Source organism: Heterocephalus glaber, unplaced genomic scaffold (assembly GCF_053883595.1).
Source record: "Heterocephalus glaber isolate CG9 unplaced genomic scaffold, H.glaber_assembly_v1.0 deba00001550, whole genome shotgun sequence".
Taxonomy (NCBI): Eukaryota; Metazoa; Chordata; class Mammalia; order Rodentia; family Bathyergidae; genus Heterocephalus; species Heterocephalus glaber.
This window is the reverse complement of record NW_028258343.1, coordinates 17,251,075-17,270,588: the sequence shown is the minus strand read 5'-3', so window position 1 is coordinate 17,270,588 and position 19,514 is coordinate 17,251,075. Positions and strand designations below refer to the sequence as shown.

Sequence of the window (19,514 nt, the reverse complement as noted above, 5' to 3'; positions counted from 1 at the left end):
CTTAGCCTTTTCCCCAGCGAACACAGGCTGCTACCCCAATTTGTTAAAATTAGTCTGATTTTCAGTTCCTGCACGGAGCACGGGCGTGGGAGCCGTTGTTAACTACCCAGGTTAAGAGCCGATGAGCAGACTGAGTGGTAACATTTAAAGAACTCATGTATCGAATATAAATCACATTTATATGCAAGCGGAAGGTTTTTAAATGAATTTTACAGTATAAACTATGTACATGCAGTCATTTTCCTTGCTATTATGTGTGAGTAATATGTTTTAAGTAGATCTAGAATATTTATTGAAACCATCTGGCTACTTTAAATTATTTCGAATGTACCACGCGGACCATAGTTATAAAATGTTTGCTTGGGATTCAGATTATATCTCGGTATCTCCCCTCGAGCTCTCTCCCTTTAGAGAAACCTACAGCCAGGTACCAGCGGGGTCCTCTCCTCCTCCTCCTGTCCTTGAGGCTCCGCTTCTGCAAGGTCTGGAGGCATGGAGTTGCCTAGCCTGGCTGTGGCCTTTTCGCCAGGGCCGGAGATTTCCAACAGTCTCTGGAGGCTTCATTCAGGGTAACGTACAACGGGAAAGAGAAGCTCTGCGGGCGTGGCACTGCGGCCCGAGCTGACACGTTTATGAGGGAAACCAGGCAAAACAAGAGCAGTCTCTTCCCTCATGCCACGCCACTCTGGGACAATTTAAAGAAGAGGAATGGGATCAGAATATATAGCAGATCATGTGAAATAGGAAGAAAAGGTCCAAAGGGGTAGGGGTAGTGGGAGAGGCAGGGGAAAGGAAAGAAGGGAAAGGAATAAACATGAGAAGAGAAAAAAATGGAAAGGAAGTCTTTGTAAATAGGGAGGGATGGAGGGGGTGAAGGGAGGGCAGGGGCAGGGGAAAAATAAGAACCAAGATACATCATGTAAAGGTACAAGATTGCAGTGATGAATGTCATCATATTGTATACCTAAAATGTACCAATAAACTTAATGAATAATAAAATAAAAGAAGAGGAGTGGAGTGCAGAAGATGTGCTTTCATCTGTTCTATGAATCAAGTTCTGCTTCCATGTGGGCTTTTCAGGCCCTCCACGGAGCACATCCAGGTGAGCAGACTGCAGGTGGAAGCCTCTGGCGAGAGTCTCAGCCTGCTGCCTGCACCCTACGTGGAAGTCAGCTCCAAGTGTGACCCCAGGGCTGGCCCGATGGCCCATGGACAGTTCCCTACCCACTCTACCCACTCTGCACGGGAACCTCAGGGCAGGCTTCCCAGAAACCTGGAAAAGCCAGAACGACTGAAAGAATCCAACAAAACCATGCCTCTAGACGCTGGTATGACAACTATTTTCTCTGGGATAAGGGTCACCAGGAATTGTGTGTGTGCCTCAGTGCTCATGGTTTCTTCGAATAATGAGATTTGAAGACGTCTTTTCCCCTGACAATATCATAGAAAATCTCAGAGATGAAAAAGAGTTATACTTAAACATGATTTGCTCAATTTTCTTTATTCTTATGAAGTAGGATCATATATTATAAATTTTAGAGCTTTTCTAACCGCTTCTCTAGTATCAGCATTTAAAGGTATAAATTTCCTCTGAAGCATCACTTATACTCTATCTCAGCAATGTTTACTAGGTGTATTTTCATTTTGAATTCATTCAAAACATATTTTAGTTTAATGTGAGACTTTTTCTTTGACCCTATTATTATTCAGAAATGTATTATTGACTCTCCAAATATTTGGGGGGTTTTTCAGTCACCTTTCCGTTATTGGATCTAGCTTAATTCCATTGTTGTCTGAGAATACAATTTGTCTCATATCTATTATTATAAACTTGCTAGATATAGAAATAATAAACATGAAATTACAAATGATAAAAGTTGGAAATGGGGAACCAATATTTAAATAAACAAAAACTAAAGCTAATTATTTGAGAATATCAATAAAGTGGATACATTTCTAGAAGGCTAAACAAGACAAAAATCAAATGAACAAGCAAATAAACAAAACAAAAAAAGATCAAACTTCTAAAGTAAGTCAGGAGAAAATCTATCTGACCTATGGATAGTGATGAGTCTATAGATGTAATACCAAGAAGGTGGTCCATGAAAGAAAAACATGTATATGTTTGACTTCATTAAGACTTAAAACTTTTGTTCTGTGGCTTAAGATTTAAATTTGTATGTCAAAGACACTTTTGTTTTGTTTGTTTGTTTTTTGTTTTTGGTACCAGGGATCGAACTTGGGTCCTTGCGCTTGCCCAGCGGGTGGCAAAACCACTGAGCTAAATTCCCAGCCTGAAAGACACTTTTAAAAGGAGGAGTTCAGTCACAGACTTAGGAAAAATATTTGCAAATGATGTGTCTAATGATGGACACATTTTCATAATATGCATAGAACGTTTAAACTCAACAACTAGAAAACAGTAAATTTACTTGGGCAAATCACTAAGGAATATATACAAATAGCAAGTAAGCATATGGAAGAATGTTTAGCATCATTTGTTATTAAGGAAATGCAAATTAAATAATAATGAGATACTATTAGTTACTCAGTCAATTGGTCAAAAGAAAAAAAAGAACATAAATAGTTGACAAGGTTGTGAAACAATAGCTTTCATTCATGGTTGAAACTTACACCCACACAAAATCTGCATCTGAGAGGTTACAGCAGCATTATTATACTCAACGGCAGCTGGGAGTGAGCAATATATCCTGTCATAGTGAGTAGATAAAAAAAATTGTATGTCCATGTGATAAAATGCTATTTGGCCATAAAAAGGAATAAGTTATCAAGTAGCACAAAAACATGAATCAAGTAGCACAAAAACATGAATCAATATAAGTGAATATTATCAAATGAAAGAATCATATAAAAAGCTTACATATTGTATGATTCCACTTATGTGACATCCTCTAACAGGAAAATTTTATAGACCGTAAACAGACCAATAGCTGTCATGGGCTAGGAACTTGGGAGGACTGGATGCAAGAAACAGAGGCTAGCAGGCTGGCAAATGTGATGGTTTTCCTGTGAGTATGTCACATAGTGCGGTGAATGTTACAGCACAGAGGATAAACCTTAATGTGTTCAAATTTTCAAAAGTCACTTGCGAGTTTGAGGATCTCTCCTCAAATGAAATGCACAATGTAACGTTACAGAATTACGCAACAACCTCATTAAGCGTACAAAGAAAAGATGCTGACCAAAATGACAGTGGAACTTGGTATAGCGTGCAAGGCTGAAGGCAAAAAGACCTACACATGAGCGCTGTGCACACGAGCGCTGTACTCCAGTTGTGTGCTCGGAGGTGTGGGTTTGCAGTTCTGAAATCGTTACACCTGCACTACCATTGAGTCATTAAGTAAAAGGACAGTGGAGGGTGGAAATACGCTGCTTTCCCTTCTGGTGGGAGGGCTACAGACAAGCAAAGAGAGAAGCAGAGAACGGCCACACTGTAATAGGTTGGTGCCACAGATGTCAGTAGAAACTCGTCTTCAGTTTAATATAGACACAGATGGAAATTTAGAGAAATAGTTGTGGAAACATGGGTTAGTATATAACCATGGACACTTGATCTAGTAGCTGAGGCTTCCTAGATGGAATGACATCCAGGAGTTACGAACACACCCTTTTCTAATTTCTGATGCCATTCTCTAACACAAGGAGCCAGGGCCCCTGGGAGAAGCAGCTCATCCAAGAAGGGGGAAAGAAATGCAGGAGACAGCCTGGAACGTCGTGTAGTGCCAGGAAACACGAAGACGCCGAATTTGGTCCCGCACCACCGCCGCTGCCACTGCTACCATCTTCAACAGCAGCAAAACTAACAATAATTAAATCCACTAAAACTTACAATTAAATAATTATTTAAAATTCATTGCAATTATAATTAAACAACTATTAAATATTTATCTTTTATATAAAATATAACAGTGATAGACTTCAGAGAAGCATAGGAGCCACTTGGAAAAGGTCTCTGTAACTAAAGCTGGAACAATTTTGCAATAAAGTGAATAGGATACTACTAGAGTAAGCACAAAACATGAAACAAATATCCATAATCCCATACTGTTAAAATGATTGAATAAATACCCTCTCCGCAACTACCGTGGACTATGCATAGCGAATTTGCAAAGGCAGCAGTGGTTGAGTCAGAACAATAATTTTGCCCTGGAGAAATCTGGGGACACTTCTTCAGCCACATGATAATAGGCGTCACATTGGTCACATGCGCGAATGATGCAGTCAGTCCGTACTTGCCTCCATCTTTCTCGAGTCCATTGGCTCTCGTATTTTTTCCCCTACTTTCAGCCCTACGGAGACCGTCATTGGCCAAGACACTGGTCCAACTGGACAGGGCAGTTGCTTCTTGTTCCTTTTTGTATGTTACTGTTGCTATATTTTAATTTGGGAAACATTCATTGTAATCTGTAATGTGACAGACATTGTGTGAGACAATAAAATAAAATAAGTATATTCATTACACATGATCTGTAATAAAAAATTTGTGAGCAGTTAAAATTTCCATACTAAAAAGTTGATTGTACATACTTACTGTATGATATGATCAAGTCTTGAAAGAACAAAGTAAGTCTGTAACCACTAGCACTTCTTTTAATTTGGCAATATCTTAGGAGAAATACGTAGCATTAAATTATATGTGAAAAACTAAGTTGCAAACTGTATGTTATAGTTCATTTTGGTAGAAAAAATTTAAGTAAGCATATCCAACACTACAGAAGATTATTAAGGAAGTTTTAGCAATAAATGGTTTTGTTTTATTGCTAGGGCTAAATGAATGCTTTTGTTTTATTACTGGCCTAAATGAATTCTTAAATAAATAGGAAATAATAAATTAGACCCCCAAATATTTAGCTACCCAATTTTGAAATTGTTGTACTTCCTCAACTTGAGGAGCAAAAAAATATGTTGAGAGTTATTAATGGAAATATTTGAGCATTTAGAAGTCATCATGATTAGTTTTAAAGTGGAGTGGACTTGATAGAAAATCTTCCTCCAAACTGCAGTACAGCAGTCTCTTTTTCCTGCCTTTGCCCTGGTCCCCGTGCTTGTTCGCTGCCACCACACGGTGGCAGCACCTGAATGATGCCTTCATTTCCTCTTGGTTATTTCTCCGGTTTGCCAGAAGCTGAGTCAGTACAATTTCAGAGACTTTGAGATTTTCATGCCAAGACCACCAATTCACTATGAAAATATTCTACCTAAAGAAGAAAATATCTAATGTTTGGTTATCATCAATGACATTTATATGTATTTTAGAACAGTTAAATTTTTCGAAAAAACCTTATCATAAAGGTATCAAATAATTACCTTCAGTACTAGTAATACTTTTATAGAGCAGTAAATTTTGACAGTAGCAATATTTTCTAAAGTAGTTGTGCTTTTATATTTAATCCCTTATTAAAATTAAAAGTAAAATACAATTCATGTGCTTTCTGGGGTAGGTGGGAAGAAAGGCAGAAGAAGCCTTGTAAGACAGTATTGTTTATCTTAGGGAGACAGATGGTGAGTGTGAAAGACAGTACCTAATTTACACGGTCATCATTCTTTACCTGTGACCTAGCGCCTGGTCTAGAATGCATGAACAAAATTAATAATTACCTTCTAGTCACCATCTGATGATTCATCTTTTTTGAAGCTGCCTTTTTGATGAATCCTTAGTATTATCATAGGCATTTTCTGAAAACTATGCATAAAACTCTTCTAAAATGGGCTTTACTTGTTTTCAATATCTGGAGCACATGGATTGAATATTAATTTAAAACCATTTGAAACACCCATGTTTTCCCAGTATGTGTATGTGGTTTTGAAACAGTTTTTGTAGCTCCTGTGAATCTTGTGGTTCCCAGGGAGAACACTGTGTGAAATGGTTGTTTGTTGCACTACAGCAATTTAAAATACCACTGGTCCACTATGGTTAAGAAAAGCCTGCAGATACTCTGGATTCTCAGATTCACTTTAGCTGCACACATAACTACTTTTTTTTTTTTTTTACAAGTTACTTAAATTCTCTAAAACTCAGTTTCCTCATCCATAAAATGAAGATAAAAATTCATCTCTTACAGAGTTTGGAGCGATCTGCCACAATAATGTGTGTACTGAGCTCAGTGCAGTGCCTGCAGTTCAAGTGTTACAAAGGGTGCCGTAGTTACTGTTATTTTGATGGAGATGAGAGAGTATACTTCCATAAGTGGGAAAAAGTAAGTCTGCATAGCAGTGAGACAGTTTTACAATGGCAAAGAGCCATGCTGAATGGGAAAGACTGCACAGTGATTAATTAGGAATTACAGACATATCTTACAGGACAAATATAGGCGTGTGTGTGTGTGTGTGTGTGTGTGTGCGCGCGTGTGTGTGTGTGTAGTCTTGAGGAGAGTAGCCTTAATCTAGAAGATGGAATGGATGCTTCCAATCCTGAGCCTTATTCTGAATCCCACTCTATTTTGTTGCTTCTGAAAATTTTCTCCACCTGATGATATTGTGTTAAATAAATATATGGCAAAGCTCACAGAGTGAAATAATATTTTGACTATTATATTTCAGACATTTCTGACTATTTTCAAATACATGTATTCTTTCACATATAATATGTATAACATTTGGCCAAGTTCCCAAATCATTACTTTTGGATGGTTTGGTATCTAGTAAATTTATCATAAAATGTTGGTCCAAAGGAAAACCTGACTACAGCAGTGTTAAACAAAATATCAAAATTATTTCCATTTCTTGAGGAGAGTAAGATCTAAATATAGAAAAATGTACAATTACTTGTTTCCATTGACATCCTTATAATTTTTATATAATTTTTCCTTATAATTTTTCCTTATAAAAATTATGACAACTATCACCATTGTGATAAATGTATTCACAGTTATACCATTTGAGTCAGTGGATGTACATAAAGTGATATTTGTATGTTAGTGTGTTGGCTAATAAAATGTTATTCCAGGAAAACATAGACTCATGAAATTAACAAAAGATTCATTTTATTCTTTAAAATAAAACTAAATAATTTTTTGCAAAATAGTGTTAACTGATATATGTAGTGGCATGATGCTGCTTTTAAAAATCCATTTATGTTTTCTCCACCCCCTCATGGTCTGCCTGCCCAAGGGAAATTAAATATTGTTACAAATAGACAAGCTAAACTGAATGCTAAGGGGCAAATATTTTTCTATTCCTTGTCATCTCTTTCATATTTTGTGTTGTATTTTCCCGCAGCTTACAGATCTCTTAAAAGGTTTTGCTTTGATGTTAGTTTTTCTAATGTTCCTTCTAAGAATAAATTCAGCTTTAAAATGATATTCATATCAATTTGTTTGTTTGTAAATTTATTTATTTATTTATTTATTTATTGGTACCAGGGATCGAACTCAGGTCCTTGGGCTGGTGGAGCATGGGGAGGAGCCACTGAGCCAAGTCCCCGGCCCCTTGTTTGTAAATTTAATCACGACTTTTGAAAATATTCTTTGGCAAAATGAAGTCCCATGTCATGAGCTGGATTTCATTTCAGAATTTCAAAGTTGTTTAATATTATAAAATACATTAATTTATCCCACTACATTTATAAATTAAAGGAACAGAATAACAATGGATTCAAGTTACTGGATAGTGTTCAACCTCAATGAATGGTACAAGTATTCTTAGCAGTCATTGAATGGAGGTACACTTCCTTTCATGATACTTTCCAGAGGTTTAGAGTAACTTAATAGCTATTTAAATCCAAGAAGGAAACTGTGTTCCACCTCCCATATAATTCAGCAAAACAAGGAAGTTCTGGTGTCTATAATTAAAAATAAAATGCAGTGAGCCCTTGAGTTATGACTGGCCTAACATACCAACGAGGGTTACGACCAGAATTTTAGTTTTAACTTATGAACAACGTCTTGAGTTATGACCTGAATGCTGGCTGCTTGTGCTTCCAGATGGTCTCAGATACAGATTTAGCCCTTAAAGATTCTGGAAGGAACATGACAACATCCTTTCCCGTGCGGGGTTGAGAAGTCCTGTGTCTTTCTAAGGACACTGAGATATCTGCCTGTACACAGGAGAGAGATTTTGAAGGCTGTGTAGAGGAGCCTGAGCCTTCAACTGACCAACTTGAGTTACAGCCAGCTCTCAAGAACCAATTGAGTTTGTAAGTCAAGGGTCCACTATATATAGGTTAGAAAATTATATATCATATGTATTAGATATTATTTTCATTAACAAAATGGTCTGATTCTAATGATGAACATTAGAAAGCAAAATCTTGCAAACTTGTCATAGATACTTAGCATACAAAAACACAACTGCTTTTCTATATAACAATAAAAATCAATTTGATGATGTAGTTTTGTAAAAGATGCTATTCATGAGAGAAAATTATAAAATAATCAGGAGAGAACCTACACAACCTGTGACAGGTAAGCCAGACCCTTAATTGATTGGCTTGAGAGCCACCTTGTCAGTAGTATAGCTCAGCTCTGGGTGTGTCTGGGGGTTCATAAGTGTGTGACTGTCCGTACTGTATGTGGTCCTTTGTCTTTTGACCTCTGGCACTGTGAGACAAATAAACCCTTCCTCCGTTATGTTTGGGAAAGCTGACCAATACAGTACCTCTGTAAGCACTTTAAGGAAAATTATGAGACACAGTGAAAGTAGCTATGTGCTTGTGAGTGAGGCACAGTATCAAAGATGTCAAGTCTTTGTAAACTATAGATTCAGAGCAATGAAAATTAAAATCAGAATAGGTGCTGTTTATTTATAAATTGACAATCTGGGTTTAAAATACATTCAGAAGAACAAAGTGAGGAATAGTCAAGAACATAAGTTGGAGGATTTCCCCTAACAGACATTCAGATACAGTATGTAGTTGCAGTAATTAAGAGCGGCGAATCAATGGATCAAATACACAGTGGCTTCAAGAGGGCACGAGTTTGCCTTTCTTCCTCCTGAGTGCGTAGATAGATGGGTGATCCAGGCTCTGAGGCAGTTCACACGGCTTTCGATCTCAAGTTCCGAAGGGGGCTGAACGGTGTACTATTTAGGTGGCAAGCAGATTCCCCTAAAGTTAATAATGTTTTTACTATTTCAGGAGGCGAATCAGCGGTGACAAGCAGACTTCCCAAACTCATCTTGCCCCTTCACTTCCATTCCATCCCTTATTACAAGTTTGCTTCTTACCATTACAACGCGTGTGCTAGCTTCCCTTGGTCGGAGGTGCGCCTGATGCTCCAGCCCGGCACCCGGCTCACTGGCCTGACGCTCCAACCTGGCGCCCTGTGCTGCATGCCCCCGTGTGGATGGCCTTTCCGTCTCGTCCGTGCCTGGTCCCCCAGCACCCGGCACCCATGACCGGGTGCCCTCCTCATTCTGTCCGGACGCCCGTAACCGCGCTGCCCCATTGGTCTCCGCAAACCTCTCATTCCTCTCTGTTTGTGCTTTAAGACACAGTTGCTGAGGAAGGAAAAGAAAAGGAAAGGAATGGAGGGGGAAGGAGGAAAAGGAAATTTAAGAGGAAGCATAGAAAAGGAAAGAAAGAAGTGGAAAGAAGAGCAGTCTTTCATTTTAATAATTAAATGTTTAAAACTCTTAAAATAATAAAACACTTGATCATTATTTTTTTCATAGGTTTAATTGAATATATTTGTTTTCAGGTAACTTCTAGATTACTGAGAATTTTATTTTCGATTATCTTCAAGCTAATCGCTTTTACAAGATTATTGGTTTGACATCAGGAAATTTAAAAAAGTTTAGATTGTAAAATTTTTATTTAAATATTATAGGATGTAAAATTTTTTATATTCGAAACCTATTTAAGTTTTTCGGTTCACATACATGTGTGAAACATACATACATATACATATATATTTTATGGTAATAGGAAAATAATGCATGGATTGTATTTGTCTATTATGTTAACTTAAATATTACACTTCATACTGTTTCCTAGTGTGCTTTATTTGCAAAATGCTTCCATAGTCCTTTCCTTAATGTTTTGTTTTGTTTTGTTTTTGTTTTTGGTATTGGGGATTGAACTCTGGACCTTGCGCTTCCGAGGCAGGTGGCGGCACCACTGAGCTAAATCCCTGGCCCCCCTTAATTTCAGTTTTGGCATCTGTAGTTTCACTTACCCATGGTCAACTGTGGTTCAAAATGTTAAATGGAAATTAAAAAATTTTTTAAAAGCATGAGTTTTAAATAAACTTTGCTACAGTACTTTGTTTAAGTTGCTCTATTTTATTATTAAATACTGTTGTTAATTTCAAGCTATGCCTAATTTATCAATTAAGCTTCACCATGACTGTATATAAAGAGAAAAGTGTGTCAGGTTTGGTTTTAGGTATACATTGAGGGTCTTGGAAGTATTCCCTGTGCATAATGCAGGACTGATGTTTTGCTTGCTCACCAATTCAGCAAGCAGACACTGAGTATCATGATCTGATATTATTTGGGAACTTAAAATGCAGCAGAAAAGAACTAAAAATATCAGACCCCCCTGAAATAAAATAAAACATGGGCAAGTTAAATGAACAGACACTTCACAGAAGTACAAATGGCTGACAAATACATGAAGAAATATTCAACATCTCTGGTCATTGGAAAAATGCAAATTACAGCAACAGATTCCATCTTATTCCAAGAGAAAAAAAGGCCATCATTAAGAGATGAAATAATAATAAATGATGAAGAGGCCGTGAGGAAAAAAGGAACCCTTCTCCACTGTTGCTGGGAATGTAAACTAGTAAAATCACTATAGGAAACAGTATGGAGATTCCTCAAAAAACTAAAACTAGAAATTGTATTGGACCCAGCTATTTCCCTCTTAGGTATCTTCCCAAAAGAATTAAAAACATCATATTGCAGTGATATCTGCATGCCCATGTTTATAGCAGCACAGTTCATAATAGCTAAATCTTAGAAGTAGCTTGTATGTCTAATCAACACATGATATGATAATGAAAATGTATTTGGACACCATGGAGTACTGCCCTGCTATAAAGGAAAATAAACTTGAGTCGTTTGTAGGAAAATGGCTGCACTTGAGATCATAATATTAAGTGAAATAAATCAGACACACAAACTTAACTAACACATGGTTTCTCTTATATGAGAAATCCACAATATGAATAAAGAGCAAGATAAAAGACAAATTATAGGAAATAGGGAGATAGATCTTTTGTAAATGGGAAGGGGTCCAAAACATGGAGGGAGATGGGAGAGAGAGGAGAAGGGGATGAAGAAGTCGTGTTAAAGTACACGTGCCAACTCCTCAGGAGGAATGCAATCTCTTTATGTTCTGTGAAGATGTACTAACAAAAAGTAAAAATTGAAAAAGAAATGTAACAATGAACAAGACTGATGCAATTTCTACCTTCTCAGAGCCAACATTGTGTGGAATGATGTCTGCTGGAAGCAAGTGAGACTGAGAAATATTTAATACAAGAGATTAGAGAATCATTGGTCTGGCAATGTTTTAGGGAGAAACATTTGGATGGGATGATTTCCTTGGAAAGAATAAGCACACTTAGGGTAACAAATTCAGATATCTGATTTTGAGCAGTCATCCTGGCAAGAACAAAGTACTCTATCTCCTTAAATCAAGGCTTTATTTTGCCTAATTTAGTCATTTCTATTCAGTACATCAGTATCTAGATGAAACATTTCTTCTCAGGTTTTCTCCTGTATTCCCAAAGTTCAATCCATATTTCCAAAAACTTTTAAGTCCATGTCCCTGTCAATGTTGCTCCAGGTAGTAGTAATTTTTTTTTTTTTTTTTTGCTGTGGGCCAACCCTATGCAAATAGATATTCAAATGAACATTCACCTCTATTTTTGACATTGATGAGAGTCTAGTGTTTGTCTTACATAGACTCCCTGTAAAGAAGGAATTGAATCTTCTCTAGCTCTTACCACTAGCACTGCTTCTTTCCTGAAATTCTCTTTGTTGAACAAGTGGCAGGGCAGGCAGGATGAATCTCCCTCAGAGCAATTTGGCTTCCAGTTGAGGTTAAAAAACTTTTCCAAAGCATCCCTAATTCCCCACTAAAAGGAAGTCCAGGTAATGGTGCAGGTGAGATGCTTCCCAATCACTCTGCAACTCAACTTGCCCCTTATCTGCATCTTCATGAGTCAGCTTCCTCACATCAGCTGCCTTACAGTTTTTCTGCATATGAGAAATGCCAAGAAAAAACTTTGGGGTTTCTATTGTTTGGTCATAGGGAAAGGCAGGATGTCAGGGAACACTGATTATTATGTCACTGTCAGATTTTTCTACCTACATCCTCCAGTGCTATTCATCTTTTTGTTCAATTCAGTGCTCCCCTTATATAGTCTAGGGAGAAGGAAGAGTTTATATCTTTTAAACTTTTAGTTCTTTAGATTATCTCCTTTGTCCCACACCATAGTAGTAGTTATTGAAGCAAGAAAAAAAATCAGATATCTTTATTTTAAATATCTTTATTGCTCCCAAAGAAGAGAGCAAACTTGATGATTCAAAGTATTGGTTTCAATAAATTTATTATTCATCCCACCATCTTATCATGAAAATAGACATTTAAAAACAGTTAAAATTGCTCACAGAACTGTTTCTTTTAATTTCAGCATGGTCACTTGAGTTTTTGTTTTTATTTACTATCCTTGGTAACATCTGTATAAGTACAGCGCACTAACCGATTGCGCCACTGGAGCTCCAATCCTTGGTAACATCTAATTTCCTCAGAACTATAGTCTGGTGTCTGTAATTTATTTTGGAAAATTTTCAGCTATTATCTCCTCAAATATTTCTTTTTCCTTTTGTTCTCTTTCTTCCCTTCATAAAAGTTCAACTACACGTATGTAGAGTATTTTAAAATTGTCTCCTTAAAAGGGTTATCCTCTAGTATTCTATTTACTTAACTGCCATAAGAGTATCACTATGAATATTCTCATGTCCTCTTTGTATATCTAGGTTTCTTAATAAATTATTTTTTCTTATTTTTCTTTTTTATATTATTTTATTGGTACATTTTAGGTACACAATAAAATGATATTCATCATTGGAAATTTGCACCTTTACATAATCTCTCTTGGTTCTTATTTTTCCCCATTCCCCTGCCCTCCCTTCAACCCCTCCATTCCTCCCTATTTACAAAGACTTTGTTTCCATTTTTTCATTTCCTCATGTTAATTCCATTCCCTTCTTTCCTTCCCCTACCCCTCCAACTTCCCCTTTGCCCCTTTTCTTTCTATTTCACATTATCTATTATACCTTTTAGTCCTTATTTACACTTTCAGTTTCTCACACTAGAGAAACTATTCGGTATGTACACGTGTGTCCTGTTTATTTCACTTAAGAGTATCACCTCAGTGTGCATCTATTTAGCTATAAATGTCTCTAATTTCTCATTTTTATGGCTGAGTAGTACTCCATTTTATTAAAAAACCCCACATTTTCTTTATCCAGTCTCCAGTTGATGGACATTGGGGCTGCTTCCAAGTTTTAACTATTACAAATTGTGCTGCTATGAACATGGGTACACATATATCACTGTGGCATGATTCTTTTAATTCTTTGGAGAAGATCCCCAACAGGGGAATAGAGGGGTCAAATGGGACTTTCAGTCCTATTTCTTTGAGATAGCTCCATACTGATTTCCACAGTGGTTGCACCAGTCTACACTCCCACCAGCAGCGGAGGAGGGTTCCTCTTTCCCCACAGCCCCGCCACCATTTGTTATTGGTTAATTGCATGATAGCAACCATTCTTTCTGGAGTGAGGTGGAATCTCAGCTTTGTTTTCATTTGCATCTCTCAAATGACCAGTGATGTTGAACATTTTCTCATATGTTTATTTGCTATTTCTACTTCTTTGTCTGAGTAATAATTTTGGATTAATAATTTCAGATTTGGTCTTTAAATTTTGGAGGTCTGATTTTTTTAAGTTCTTTATAGATTCCAGATAGTAGACCTTTGTCTGAGGAAAAGCAGGTGAAGATTTTTTTCCCACATTGTGGCTTGTCTCTTCACACTGTTGGTGGTTTCTCTTGCTGTGCAGAAGCTTTTTATAAGAAGAGATCCCACTTGTTGATTGTTTGTGCTAGTTCATGGGCAACTGAGGTTTTGTTCATAAAATCTTTTCCTATACCAATGTCTTCAAGAGTTCTACCTAACCTCTGTTCCAGTTGATTCAGCCTTTCAATTTTAATATTTAGATCTTTAATCCATTTTGATTTTAGTTTAGTGCATGATGAGAGATATAGGTCTAATCTTAATCTTTGGCAAGTTGAAACCCAATTTTTCCAGCACCATTTATTTTTTTTATTTTTTTTGGTACCGGGGATCGAACTCGGGTCCTTGTGCTTGAAAGGCAGGCGGCGGAACCACTGAGCTAAATCCCCGGCCCTCCAGCACCATTTATTAAAGAGGCTATCTTTCCTCCAGTGAGAGTGTTTGGCTCCTTTATCGAAGATGAGATGGCTGAGTGTGTCTGGCATTGTTTCTGCATCTTCTAATCTGTTCCACTGGTCCTCAGGTCTGTTTCTTTGTCAGTACCATGCTGTTTTTATCACAGTAGCTTTGTAGTAGAGTTTCAAGTTGGGGACTGTGATACCCCCTGCCATGTCTCTATTGCCTAGAATTGTTTTTGCTATTCTGGGTCTCTTCTTGTTCCAAATTAATTTTTGGATTGTTTTCTCACATGAAGTATGCCTCTGGGATTTCAATTAGGATTGCATTGAATCTATATAGCAGTTTTGGAAGTATGGCCATTTTCACTATATTGATCCTTCCTACCCAGGAGCAGGGGATGTCTTTCCATTTTCTGATATCATCTTTAGTCTCTCTTTTCAGTGTGCTATAGTTTTCAGAGAAGAGGTCTTTCATTTCTTTCATTAGGTTGATTCCTAGGTATTTCAGCTTGTTGGATGCTATTGTGAAAGGAATTGTTTGCCCTATTTCTGTCTGAGTGAGTCTGTTATTTTTGTAGAGGAAAGCAATTGATTTTTGTGTATTGACCTTGTATCCAGCTATTCTACTGAATTTGGTTATTAAGTGTAGAAGATTTTGGTGGCATTCTTGGGGTCTTCTATATAGAGTATCTCCAAGTAATGACAATTTGACTTCTTCATTTCCTATCTTTATTCCTTTTATTTCTTTCTCTTGTCTAATTGTCATGGCTAATGTTTCCAGAACTATATTGAACAAGAGTGGTGATAGTGGACATCCTTGTCTTGTTCCTGATTTTAGTGTGAAGGTTTTCAGTATTTGACCATTTGGTATGATATTGGCTGTTGGTTTTGTATAGATGGCTTTTATCAGATTGAGGTAGAGACCATCTATTCCAATTTTTTGTAGGGTTTCTATCATAAATGCATGTTGGATTTTGTGAAATGTTTTTCTGCGTCTATGGAGATAATCATATGGTTTTTGTCCTTGGCTCTATTGATATAGTGTATTACATTGATTGATTTGCATATGTTGAACCATCCCTGCATCCCTGGGATGAATCCCACTTGGTCAGGGTGTATGATCTTCTTGATGATCTTGTGCATTCTATTTGCCAGTATCTTATTAAGGATTTTTGCATCTATGTTCATTAGTGAGATTGGCCTATAGTTCTCTTTTTTGGTTGGGTCTTTCTCTGCTTTGGGGATCAAGATGATGCTTGCTTCCAGGAATGAATTTGGGAGTATTGCTTCCCTTTCAATTTCATTGAAGAGTTTAAACAATCATGGTGGTAGTTCCTCTCTAAATGTCTTGTAGAATTCAGCAGTGAAGCCATCAGTGCCCGGGCTTTTCTTAGTTGGTGAGTTTTCAATTAGGTTTTCAATTTCTTCGATTGATATTGGGTTGTTAAAAATTTTTAGGTCTTCTTTGTTCAACTTTGGTAATTCATATGTATCTAGGAATCTGTCCATTTCTTCTGTGTTTTCCATCTTATTGGCATATAGGTTCTCAAAGTAGGTATTGATGATCCTGTGGATTTCTGCTGGGTCTGTTGTAATCTCACCCTTTTCATTCCTAATGGCATGGATTTGGGCCTTTTCTTTCCATTTTTTGGTAAGGTTGGCTAAGGGTTTGTCAATTTTGTTTATTCTTTCAAAGAACCAACTCTTGGCTTCATTGATTTTTTTGTATCATTCTCTTAGTCTCCATTGAATTGAATTCTGCTCTGATCTTTATAATTTCCTCCCTTGTATGAGCTTTGGGTTTGTCCTGCTCTCCTTTTTCTAGAAGCTTGAGATTCAGCATTAGGTTGTTTAATTGGGCTTGCTCTGTTTTCCTGATATGTGTATTCACTGCTATGAATTTCCCTCATAAGACTGCTTTCATTGTGTCCCATAGATTCTGATATGTTGTATTGTCATTGTCATTTAATTGAAGGAACTGTCTGATTGCTTCTTTAATTTCCTCTGTAACCCATTGGTTATTCAGAAGTGTGTTGTTCAACTTCCATGTGTTTATGAATTTTTGCAGTTCCTTTTGCTATGGATCTCCAATTTCATCGCACTATGGTCTGATAATATACAGGGGATAACTTCAATTTCTTTGCACTTACTTAAACATGTTTTATGAGCGAGTATGTGGCCTATTTTGGAGAACAACCCGTGTGCAGCTGAAAAGAATGTGTATTCTGATTTTGTGTGATGGAACACTCTGTAAACATCTGTTAAACTCATTTGTTCAAGAGTTCGATTGAGTTCTAGTATTTCATTAATTATTTTTTGTCTAGCTTAACTATTTGTGACAGTGGGGTGTTGACGTCCCCCACTACTATTGTATTAGTGCATATATGACTTTTCATGTCTGTTAGTATTTGTTTTATATAGTTGGGTGCACTAGTGTTTCATGCATAGATATTTATGATTATCATCTCTTCACTTTGGATTGTTCCCTTTACAAGGATGTAGTGTCCTTCTTTGTCTCTCTTAATCAATGTTGGTTTGAAATCCATTTGATCTGCAAAGAGGATAGCTACTCCTGCTCTTTTTCAGGTTCCCTTCACATGGAGTACTGTTTTCTACCCTTTAACTTTCAATCTATGAGTTTCTTTTTGAATTAAGTGTGTTTCTTGTATGCAGCATATTGTTGGATTTTGCTTCTTGACCCATTCTGCCAGTCTATTTCTTTTGATTGGTGAAATGAGACCATTAACATTGATGGTTATAACTGATATGTATTGAGTTATCATTGTTATGACTCTTTCTTTTTTTTGGATTTTCCCCTTTTGCATTTAATTTCTTGTTGCACTCCATGCATTCATTCTGCTGTGCTTCCTCGGGCTGTGATCCTCATTGTCTGTTCATAGGATATTATCTAAAATTTTTTGGAGTGCTTGTTTTGTATTCATGATGTTCCTAAGGTGCTCTTTGTCATGCAACTATCTTATTTCTCCATCAATTTTGAAAGATAGTTTTGGAGGGTACATCAATCTGGGTTGGAGGCTGTTTTCCTTTAGGGCTTGGAATCTGTCACTCCAAGCTCTTCATGCCTTGAGGGTTTGTGTTGAGAAGTCTACTGTGATTTTGATGGGCTTTCCTTTTTATGTGATTTGTTTCTTTTATCTATCTGCTTGTAGAATTTTGTTCTTCTGTTGGGTTTCTGAAATCTTAACAATTATATGCCTATGTGTAGGTTTATTTTATTTTATTTTTTTGATCAAGGCTATTTGGAGTCCTATATGCCTCACTTATCTGTCTGTCAAGTTTTTTTCTCCTGCTGGGGAAGTTTTCTGTCATTATTTCTGTGAACAGCTTTTTATGTCATCTGCACTCTCTCTTGTTTCTTTGTTGACTCCAATCAGTCTTATGTTATTCTTCTTTGCATCATTTAGCAGCTGCTGGATTGATTTCTCATGGTCCCTTACAATTTTGAAGCAATTTTTCTTTTCCTGGTCACTAATGGCAATCTTATCTTCTATATCTGAAATTCTGTCCTCACGTTAGCTTATTCTGCTGTGTAGACTTTCAATGAAGTTTTTAATCTCCTGGTAATCTGTTTGTATCTTTTTTATGGATTCCATTCGTTTTCTATGTTGGGATTCCATCATGTTCCTCAGTTCCTCTATTTTTTTTATCTGTGTCCTCTCTAGATTTATGGGCACAATCTCTGCTGTTATCTGAGAAATTATTTCTGATTTCATTTTTTCCAGATCCTCTTTTGTTGCCAGTTCAGGGAGACCAGGTCGTTGAGTGTTGGAGTGATCCATCTCATTTTCCTTTGGGGTTGCGTTAGGTGATCTGGAAGTCTGATTTTTGAGACTTGTTTATGTGTCTTCTCATTTTGACAGGAGGGGGTGGTGCTGTTGGCATCAGTGCAGCTCATCTGTTCTGGGCTGGGAGTGGTGGAACTGTGGCCCTGAAGCCCCTTCCTCTGCTCTGGGAGTGGTGGAATGACATCTTATTTTCCTTTTAACTCATTTAATGTCTATTGTTCTATTTTAAAGTTCAATTTTTTTCCTATGCTGTTTCCAGTTTGCTATTTGTACTATGGAGAGAATTCTTTATCAGTGAAAGTATACTTTTCATTTTTTTTATAGTTCCCTGTCTTAGCTTTCCTGTTGCTTGGCACAATGCCTGATTCTTACAACTTAAAGAAGGGAAGGTTTAATTGATCATGATTTGGTGGGATTCAGTCCATGATCAGCTGGATTTAAGGTAGGAATATCATAGCAGAAGGGTGTCTTGGAGCAAAACTGCTGAATTAATTGCAGCTGTGAAGCAGATAAGGGGAACAGTAGAGAGGAATGGGCATAGGCCCATATATGATACCAATGACATGACTTCATGACCCATCAAACACAAATATGAGTGTGCTTTATAAATCTTCTGTGTGGTTTTTAATGCACTGATGTTGATGTTATGGTTTATGTCTAGATATCTCCCCCCACCACCACCAACTCATGCAGTCATAGGTGAGGCCTTCAGGTGGTGATTGGTCATGAGGACATCATACTCATCACTGAATTAGTCCACTGATGAGTTTAAAGCTAAATTTAATACTGGGAAGCAAAGCCAGGTCAGAGAAGGTGGGTCACTGGGGACCTAGCCTGCAAAGGTCTGTCTCCATTTCCCCTCCCTTGTTACCTCTGTGCTTCCCATGGGCATGCCATGAACTGTTTCTTCTCTTCCATGCCACCCTGCCTTGGAGCCAGTGGACTATGGGCTGAAATCTCTACAAACTGTGAGCCAAAATAAACTTTTCCTCCTTAGAGTTGTGAGTGTTGGGTATTGTGTCTCAGCAATGAGGAAAGTGACTAAGATAGTTGACATATTAGGATTAGCAGTCATAATCCTTCACTTCTCAACTTCATACCCAAACACATCTCTTTAGACAATATTTAATCTCCAAATAAATACAATAGCCAGCTTACAATTCCATCTAGCATAATACAACTACCTTAAGTACAACCAAAAATGTAATAATCCATTCTGCAAATCTCAGAATTTGCAATATTTTTTCAAAAGGTTGAGTCCAAGATTCTGCTGAGATGCAGTGGAAACTATTAGCTGTGAATTGATAGAGACCACCCTGAGC

The 19,514-nt window shown here is 37.2% G+C and overlaps 1 long non-coding RNA gene across 1 annotated transcript; it reads right to left on the bottom strand.

The window, feature by feature from the left end:
- Positions 1-8,756: 8,756 nt before the first annotated feature.
- Positions 8,757-12,163, bottom strand: LOC110349443 (uncharacterized). Its single transcript, XR_002395399.2, has 3 exons — positions 11,913-12,163; positions 9,184-9,456; positions 8,757-9,064 (listed from the first exon to the last, which is right to left on the bottom strand). It is a non-coding gene; the product is annotated as an uncharacterized LOC110349443 (long non-coding RNA).
- Between the last annotated feature and the right edge of the window lie 7,351 nt (positions 12,164-19,514).